Below are 10281 nucleotides of genomic sequence, written 5' to 3' on the forward strand. Positions count from 1 at the left end.
GCATAGGCGCAGGAAGCGGGGGAGGGGGCACCCCCAGTAAAGAATACTATCTAAAACTCGTTTTGCCCCCTTCAAGTTGAAGGGAAAAAAATTATTATTTAAAGACAAATAACTTGTCCTAACTGACAAAAATTTCTTCTCCTTGCGGGGCCAGGAAATTTATCCTATTATAAGTTAAAACAAAGTAAATTTAGTGAATAGATGGTAGCTCGTCACCCGTCGATGGGTATGCCCCATATGTCCCCTTGTAACATATAACTTTGGTAAACCGTTTCATTTTCCTTTTCTTCTTATAGTTTTCGTGAAATGCATGAATATATATTTTTTTTTGGTAGCAGTGGCGTATGGGGGGGGGGGGTGCGCTTTCCCTCAAAAAAATTTCACGACCAAGAAATAAAAGAAAAGGAAAGAGAGAGGTGAAATATGATATTGTTATTTTCTGAATATTATGTCAAAATCTATCACAAAATTGGATTGTAATAAATATATCGAATTTTTGCTCGCTCATATCGCTCCCTCACAACCTTTTATAAATATCGCCCGATACGCCATATCTGGGCCCCATATTGCATAAAAGTTTACTAGTATGGTATAGTTTAATACCTGAAATCCTTGATTCTGATTGGCTGATACCATAATCGCCATAACATCAAAATCCCCAAAATTCAAATAATATATACAGGGTGGATCAAAGATTTTCCAAAGGGTGGGGGCAAATTTTTCCCATAAAGCAAAAAAATAAAGTTTTCATCTAAATATGAAGGTCATTTGGGGGTCATTAATTTGGTCCGCGATAAATTAAAGGACAAGTCCACTCCAACAAAAAGTTGATTTGAATAAAAAGAGAAAAATCCAACAAACATAACACTGAAAATTTCATCAAAGTCGGATGTAAAATAAGAATGTTATGACATTTTAAAATTTCGCTTAATTTCACAAAACAGTTATATGCACATCCTGGTCAGTATGCAAATGAGGAGACTGATCGATGACGTCATCCACTCACTATTTCTTTTGTATTTCATTATTATATGAAATATGATATATTCTAATTTTCTCCTCATTGCCAAGTGACAACGATTATCTCCCTGAACATGTGGAATTAGCATTGTTTAATACTATATGGTTCAGTCAAGTTTCAATTTGTAAAAAATTAAATATTGTATAATTCAAACAATAAAAAACAAAAGAGATAGTGAGTGATGGACATCATCGACTGATCGACTCACCTAGTTGTGCATATCACTGTTTTGTGAAAAATAAGCGAAACTTTAAAATGTCTTAACTTTCTTATTTTACATCCGATTTTCATGAAATTTTCAGTGTTGGTGCTAGTTTTATTTTTCTCTATTTATTCAAATCAACATTTTCTGGGGTGGACTTGACCTTTAAGCAAAAAATAAAAAGAAGTCCTCATGCACTTAATCAAGGGGGCACACTTGGGTAAAACCCCACATATTACAATTTCGTATTTTATGGCTCTCCGGGATGGCTCTCACCTCTCAAAATGCCGGGTGCCCCCGACCCAATGGCCCGTATTCTGATAGCAGGTTTAACTTAAACTCAGGTTTAAAGTTGTAGTTTAAGTATGGGAAGCCAAAAGTATCAAATTTTTTATTAAGTTGTATGTTTCTTACGTTTACTGTGCTCTTTAATTCCTGATTCATCGATGGTGAAGACAATCATGTATTTATACTTCCAAGACAATCATGAATGATTTGAGAGCCAAATGAGCTGAAGTATGATATCTCTACTGTTAGTGATTTATGTAACAAATGGCTATCTATACTTAAACCACAACTTTAAACCTGAGTTTAAGTTAAACCTGCTATCAGAATACGGGCCTCTGGATCCGCCAGCGCCACTGAATGAAATGCTCCACGCCGCCTCGACCTCGGCTCGACAATGTGGCCTCGCCGGCGGGCCGAAGAGCCGTGCGCGTCGGCCACCACTCGGCGCGGCCTCGTCGTCGTACTTCACTTTGCAGATCAACGGAAACGGTCACGTCAGCGTTTACTCGAGGAGTTTGAACTTATTTTTTATATACATATCTTCATCGTATACACAGTCATTAGTCAACTATGACAAGTAAGAACATTTATTCCATGATTAGGTCATTAGTTATTGTTTTGCTTATTTACCTTAGATTGAATTCGTGTCGTATTCAAAGGCTTGTAGACCTAGGCCTAACTTATTTTTGCTGATTGCGCCACATCACGTCATCAGCCATTGTACCCCATCACTCGAGAAGCTTTACGCCGGAACTCCCGGACTAGCCTGCCTGGAGTTGAGCGGACAGTAATTGAGTGCGAGATACGAGTGGGAGTAGCCAGGAGGCTCCTAATCATGATTTACTAACGTGTGCTTACCCTCCACGGAGCCAGGGATTCTGTTGCATTCATCTACCGTACACGTACCGTCAAAAAATCTCAAACAAAAATGGTCATGGTTTTTAGGGAAAAATAAAGTTCAATGCATTTCTGACATGTAGGCCTAGGGCTAGGCCTACATGTACTATAGATCTACATTACATACATTACATATGATATGATCCCGATCCCGTTATCCAAAAAAGACCAAATTTAATGATTTTGGTATCAAATTAAAGACAATAAAATGCTCCAAATAACCTAGACAGCTGGCAGCCGTCTGTTTCGAGGAGTTTTTTTTAATTTTTTAATTTTTTCTCGTACACAGACGGCTCGCTATCGTGCAGCCACCATTACTAGGGGACTTACAATGCAAAATCCCCCCGTCGGGGCTCTTCAATTTTTGTCTTTAATGAATCAAACTTTTGAAAATTAACGCGTCCGAAATGCAAATTAATATTCCCTCTTGGGAGACTTGGCATTAATTGCAAAAAAACGGGGAAAAATCAAGTTAAAAGGAACAAAAACAGTGACTTACCTCGGCTGTCGCGCAACTTCACCTCCCTGTTTTATCTGAACTTATATACATACCGTATTACATAAACATATGGCCATTGAGTCCCCTGTACAGATCGCGCTAGAACTTCGGTCTCTGTATTTGGTGAGTGAAGCCAACGGAGTTCAGCTGAACAACCAACATAACAGAGACCAAAGCTTTTGGTCTACAAATAACCTACCGTACTTAGTTTACATTTGGTTACTACCATAAATTAATTTTGATGTGGCATTAAAAAAGGAAGTTCAAAGTCTTGTATCTTAATGTACCATATTTTTGTAAACTAGCAGGTTTTTTATTGGCAAATCCAATGGAAATACTTATTTTTCACCTTTCCTTTAGGATCAAGTGTCAGAATTGATTTAAAAATATCCTTCCCCCACTACTCCAGAAAGCCCAATGCAAAACTGCGCACAAAATATCTGCACCCTGTGTGTGGTCATACATGTACGTTTCAGCTGTGTGTGTGTTGTGACAAATTATGCTACAGAGCCTATTGGGAGCATTTGGGTGAATTTTATTCGAAATTCATTTGATTTTTACCAAAAAACCGATTCATGGATTACTATGAAATTTGGGAGATTTCTATTTTGCACTATTTTCATCAAGATCTGAAAAAAATCATACAGTTTACGGAAATGGTTGATGAGTTTCCCTACATGTAGCCTCATTAGGCTGGGATTTAGTTTAGCTACTGATTAGGGGGTTGCAATACAAAAGCCCCACGGTGGGGATCTTTTGATTTTTTAGCTTATAAAAATATTAGGGCCTAGACAAAAAGTACTGCACCTATACTATTAGATTTATACTCCGTTTTGGCCTGAAATGCACCAAAACAGGAAAAAATAAGTGACTTACATGTACTTCAGCTGTCGCGCAATTCCCACTTCCCTGGTTCATCCGAACTTAATACATAAACATACATGTATGGCCATTGAGTCCTGTACAAGTTAGAACTTCGGTCTCTGTAATTGAGCCAATTTGATGGAGTTCAGTGGAACAACCAATAATATTCATCATTGATAACTTAATAAGACTGTTAAGAGCTCGAGCAAGAAACAAATAACCTTTGTTCTGCCTAACGTTAGACCAAAAGCTTCGGTCTCTGTTTATATTGGCAATAGTGAGGTGAGGTTACTCTCTCCAAGATGCCTGGCACTTTTTGTATCGATTAAGTGCATGTCCCCCAAATAATATCTAGAAACCTGTTCCTGCCAACTAGCTATTTGGAATTGAAACTTGTAAAAAGAAAATGATAATCATTCTGCATATTTTGACGAAAGGATTTTTGAAATCTGACTTTTTTTTCACAAAGCACTATTAAACCAAAAATGTTTTTGGTAACCGTAAGAAATATTTGCAGTTACATGTACATGCATTGTAGTTATGCTGCCATCTAAGCTTTTGTCATAGAAAACACGTGCGCAATCGATTGCCAGCCAAACCATGCATTATTTTGATTGTCAGGCTGAGTAATCCGCCCATTGACTGTGTGAAAAAACAGACAAACATGTAATGAAATGTAAGACAGCTTTTTCAGATACTGTAATCACATTTTGGAGAATATGGAATCTCATTTATTTTTTGTAGGAGGAAACCAGAGAGAGCTTGCTCGGGCCAAGAATGCCAAAAAGCAACAGGGAAAATCTGCTGCTGACCATAAAGGAAACAAGGGAAAGTCACTGGATGATAGGAAACAAAGGTATGTCAGTCCAAAATGTATTAACAAGTTTACATGTACCTGTATAGCTGTTAGGAAGTAATGGAGGGTACGTTATATGCAAAAAAAAAGTGTTGGCTTCAAAGTCAAGGTACACAGTATAGTATAGTGTACATAGTGGGAAATTGTATATTTTAAATTAATACACCACATTCATGTTTTCGTTTTTCTTCACCAAATAAATGAATTTAAGTATTATTAATTTTCAGGCATTGTATTATGTTTGTTTATTAGTTTACTTCACACGTATTTTCCAAAGTATATTAACAGTGCCAAAACCAAAGCAAAGTAATTACTGACATGTAATAGATTAAAAATGGGCTTTACCCTTTTTTATTTAATAAATCATGTCATTTAAGAATAAATTCTGTGACATCCAGCCATTTTGGCCCAAATTCAGTTTTGAATTTGTGGTTTGAAAAACATTTATAGTTGACTTAGTAATTCTCTAACCATAAGGCTTCAATTTAGCATCTTTGTGTGTAAAAGCGTGCACTAATTATTGAGCTTGTTCTCACTATGCACTGAATTAAACGTAATTAATGCATGAAATCTGCATAACCCCACCTTACGTGAATTTGGGATAAAGTCCAACATCCTTTTTAAGAGGCGTGTTGTGGTCACACCACATACATGTACAGAGACATAGTACATGATGTACAGGTACTTTAATATAAATATTTCTGTCCATTTTGTCTTTTCAGCCTAAGTACACTCACTGTACATGTATAAAATTTGTTTTTATTACTGATGCAGAAAGACAAAATATTTGTTGTGCTGGTAATAATTGCAGATGCATTCTTAATCATTTCTTTTTGATTTAAAGAAAAAAATGAAAATTTTGAATAAATTAAATGCGATATACATGTAGACATACACATACATCAGTGTTATGAAATATATTGAATGAATGCTGTAAAAAAAAATAGACCAATATTTAGAGCAAAATGCTTAATTTATGATTGTTGATGTTCATTGATCAAATTTGAATTGCATGATATTTCCATCTTTTTCTTGTGTGTATTTTTGTTTTTGATATTAGCAGTTCAATTTTTTTTTGTCAGGAAGAAGCAGTAGCCAATGATAAATCAACTCAGGACAGTTTGTTTCATTAGGAATTCACATTCCACTTGTAACATCCTCATGTACATGTAGACCTCTTTATCAAATAATTTTCTTTTATACAGAGACGCTGATATAATGAGAATCAAACAAGAGAAGGCAGCTGCAAAGAAGGCAGAAGGGGCAGCCGGGACTTCTAAAAAGTAATGTCAGGATGTGGAATGTGTTGAATTTGTGTTCACCTACATGTAGACTATTGGAAGTGCCAGCAATGCTTTAGAACAATGACCAAGAAATAGAGGCGCAATGAGAAATATTTTTATAACCATACATCAAGTAACCTGTCCTATATTTTGGAAAGAAAAGCAGTGAATGTTGATAAATAACTGATATGTACGTATAGAGTAGAAACATCAATGAGTGTTTATTACATTATTTTTACATGTATGTAGATTTGTTCAAGTAATACATGTAGCCTCCATATTATTTGTATTATATCTACAAGTAAAAGGCAAACATTGATTATCCATAAAACTTCCTCTGAGACCTAAAAATTGGGAGTGTTGCCATTGGATTGAAAATGCCTGATCAGTGATCACTTTTCTGTTTATAAAGCAAAAATTACCAATCAGCAAATACTACTTTAATTATTGATATTATCAGGTGTGTTCTGGTCAAAGAAGTCATACACCATTGTGGTTTAATAAGTCCAATTTGAGTTAATAAGGATAAAAAAATTAGCGAATTAATGTGAAGGTAATAAAGAACTGACAGTATTGTTTGATTCTTGAATGACTTTGTTATTTCGAAAAAAAGAAATTGAATTTAGTTCCCATTTGTACAGAGATTATCATGTTTATTGTAAGTTGTAACTATTTTTTTAAATCTTTATTTTACCAGTAAATTCATTGAATCATTTGTACATTGCATTTGGCATTAATATGTGACACTAACACCATTTAATTTGATTCATTTTCAATTAATTCAGATAATATCCCCTTTTTTTTACATATATATTTGCAGCCTGTAGGATCACTTTACAAATTTCAGTTGAATATTATTGATGCTCCTGACAAGGGATCATTAACAGAGCTGCCAAATAGTTTTGACTGGATGTTGCGGTATCCACCTGTAACTCATGTTACATAAGTTACAAATCGATGCAGAGGTTCGATTCCTGGGTCATATCTTTCGGATGGTGAACATGAAAGGTTGGTCCCAGACTCCCAGATGTAAAAAAAAAAATCATTATCTGATTGATACACATCTGTAAAAACTCAATGACACACACTGAACACTTTGTTGTCTAGGAGACTTCCTGAAAATAATATAGAAATTTTCAAAATCTCCTCATTTCCTTCATTACATTTGATCAAGAAAGATCTTGTTGAGTTCATACTGAATTCTTCCTGAATATTTCAGTTCACAGCTCTGCATTCATCCATTGACCATACATCATGAAAGCAATAAGATCAAATTTGAATAAATATTTGAAATCCTTTCTAGTCAGATAAGTTCCTATGAATTCAATAATAATAATGATCAGGGGCATGTTTCATACAACCATTGTCTCTGCCATCATGGTAACAGGGCTCAGCAGCCAATCAAAATCATAGTTTCCATGGTAGTTACAATTATGGTGAAAGTACCAAATGTTGTAATTTTTAATAGCCTCAGGTCTTTTGTAGACATGTACATGTATGAGTATATACATGCATTATAAGGAAAAAATAAAGGTCACAATCTACACAGTGATGATGACAATATCATCGTAATGAAAGTAGTGTGAGTAAGAAGAAGATTAAAACAGTGTCTTTTACCATGATAGGATGTACAGTACATGCTGTATAAGTCTTTTGAGACATTGCTAAAAAAAGTGTGGGTTGAATATATGAAGTATTAAAAATACATTGACCCAAGTTCCTGTTCTATTATGAACGTGGCGGTCTGAAAAACAATGCTAGGATTACGGATTGAGTATACCCTTTTTTGGTGTTCACAATAAGTAATATCTTTAAATTGTCCATTATTGACTGTGTAAAAGGCATTTTTCATCACCCATAAACTGATCATGGCTCGTAACACAAAGCTGTTTGATTGACGTTATAGGTGATTTGTATGAGCAATTGCACCTAATAATCAGGGCAGTCAATTATAAAAATACAGTCCTATGATCAATCACTAAGCTTTATGTAACTTGGTCTCGATTGGTCTTTATTATTATGATCTAAGTTATATTGCGATGTTTAGAAATAACCTGAACAATGAGAATCCAAGAGGGATAAAAATATTGACTTACACACACCTGTTACTTTGCAGATATTGATTACATGTAGATAGATACACCTATTCATTGTAATATTAAAATCATAATTACGGTGCATACAGTTGTATTTTGATTATAAATTCATAATCATGATACATTCCCCTTTCTATACCTTTTCCATGTATTTCCCCCTAAAAAAAACTTGTACATTTATGTTTTTATTGCTCTATTATAAGAACTATTCACATTTGCTTGTTCATGTACATTGTATATTAAACCACTCCTGCATTAGTAGTATTTGCCAGTACAAAATAAGCAGACTTCTTATTGATAGTGTTGTATCTGATATTGTTTATATTATCATCACCACCATCATCATCATCATCATCACCACCATCACCACCACCAACACCATCATCATCATCAACCTCTTCATCATCATTTATCCTATCAAAGGCTACCTTTAGCTAAGGTTTAAACATGGTATAAGGCAACATTCTTCAATCAGTGCATCACATACGTGTACATTTATTTCCTATGATACAGTTACATATATTTTTTCCCATTGTTTTTTTTAAATCATATTCCTAAGTTCACTGTGCAAAAAATGTATATGTTATCATCTACTATGTCATTACATGTGGTTGTAGTCCATTTTTTGCCCCAATCCCTTGCACTCTCTCCACAGAATAGTTTACAAGATAGATGGCGCAGTGTTCATTATTTACTATTATTTGATTTTTCCATAAAAGAAGATTCGTTATAAAGGCACATCTTTTTACTTTACAAGATTTCTCGTTCATGTGAAGTATTTTCCATGTTTTTTCTCCCATGAAATACACTGTAGATAGCAATGTGCTCATACTGTGTACAATCATAAGAATAGTTCAATTTATAACTAATAAAATGTTGTTTTCAAATTTATGTTGTACATGATATGGTATTTGTTTGCCTTTGTAAGGGGATAGAGCGTAAAGCCCAATGTTAGAAAGAAAATGGAAGAATGAATGAAGATTGTTAATGGGCATGGGCACTGATTGCAATACACCTTGAAATTGTCATGATTAGCCCCCCCCCCCCCCCCCAGTCGCACAAGTCCTCTTGAATTTGCTATTTGGTTCAACACAAAATGAAATTTAGCTGTTCCGAGTGTTTGAGTGAACATTGGTAAGAGAGATAGCCCCCGGACAGAATGCATGGATATATTTTCCTGTGGGGGAATATGAACTAGACTCTTGGAGGTGGATGGAAGGGTTGGGAATGACAGCGTAATATACAGGGGGGGGGATGGAAAATGTGAGGTAAAACACAGGGGGAGGGGGTCAAGAGGAGCGGGGGATTCTAAAAGAGATGGGATAGAGAGTCTGAAGAGTGATCCAGGAAGAGAGACTTGAAACTAGAAAGGGTGAAAGAAGCTAGGGGGGGGGGGGGGGCTTGGGATGCATCCCGCTTTACGTAAATAGTAAAATGATAATAGGCTATATACAAGTACTATTATTATTATCATAATTATTTTATGATTATTATTCTTTTTCTTCTTCTTCCTCTTCCTCCTCTTCTTCTTCATTATTATCATAATTATTATTAATATATTATTATCATTATTTTTATTATTATTACTATTATTTTTATTATTACCATTATGATCATCATTATAATCATCTTTTGATGGAAATCAACATTTGTGCCCAAGATTGGCAGATTGGTGCTTGGGGATGGGACTCTGGCCCCCAAATGTTCTACAACAAAGAAGAAAAAAAAGAAAAAGAGGGAGATATTTGTCGAAATGTGTATTGAGAACCCCATACCTCTGATGACTTGAAAAATAACAATGTCCCATTTGAAATGCATGTTGACTCGCGCATGACTTAATTGGGCGCCACATGGAAGCAGGGGACAATAACCTATGGTTTTGCAAGGTGTAAACAAAGAGGAGGAAGGGTGGGGGAGAGGGATAGAAAGGAGGAAATAAGAAGGTACAAAAGAGAGGTCTGGGAACTACAGTGCGTACTGCGTATCAAAAAAAAGTTTACACTTTGAAAAAGCCATGGGACTTAAAAAATATACAACATGTGGGTAATTTTTTCACATATAAGCTTGGATTTGGGTCTCATCTATCCAATGAAAGTAAAAGTTTTGACAGAATGTTACACTTGAGTGAGCACTGTCCATTTTTGTAAAGCTCGCAGAAATCTGCGCAGAAATGCTTGTTTTCACGCTGTGTCAAGGGGAAAGGGCGAAATCAAACTTACCCTGCGAAACATTTATCATACATTTCCCTTGTACTTTTAGTCAATTGAAATAAAAC

At 35.2% G+C, this 10281-nt stretch overlaps 1 long non-coding RNA gene across 1 annotated transcript; it reads left to right on the top strand.

The window, feature by feature from the left end:
• The first annotated feature begins 1626 nt into the window (after window positions 1-1626).
• Window positions 1627-8893, top strand: LOC129260385 (uncharacterized). Its single transcript, XR_008584538.2, has 3 exons — window positions 1627-2088; window positions 4516-4627; window positions 5833-8893. It is a non-coding gene; the product is annotated as an uncharacterized LOC129260385 (long non-coding RNA).
• Window positions 8894-10281: the final 1388 nt, after the last annotated feature.

The sequence above is a fragment of the Lytechinus pictus genome, chromosome 5 (assembly GCF_037042905.1).
Source record: "Lytechinus pictus isolate F3 Inbred chromosome 5, Lp3.0, whole genome shotgun sequence".
Taxonomy (NCBI): Eukaryota; Metazoa; Echinodermata; class Echinoidea; order Temnopleuroida; family Toxopneustidae; genus Lytechinus; species Lytechinus pictus.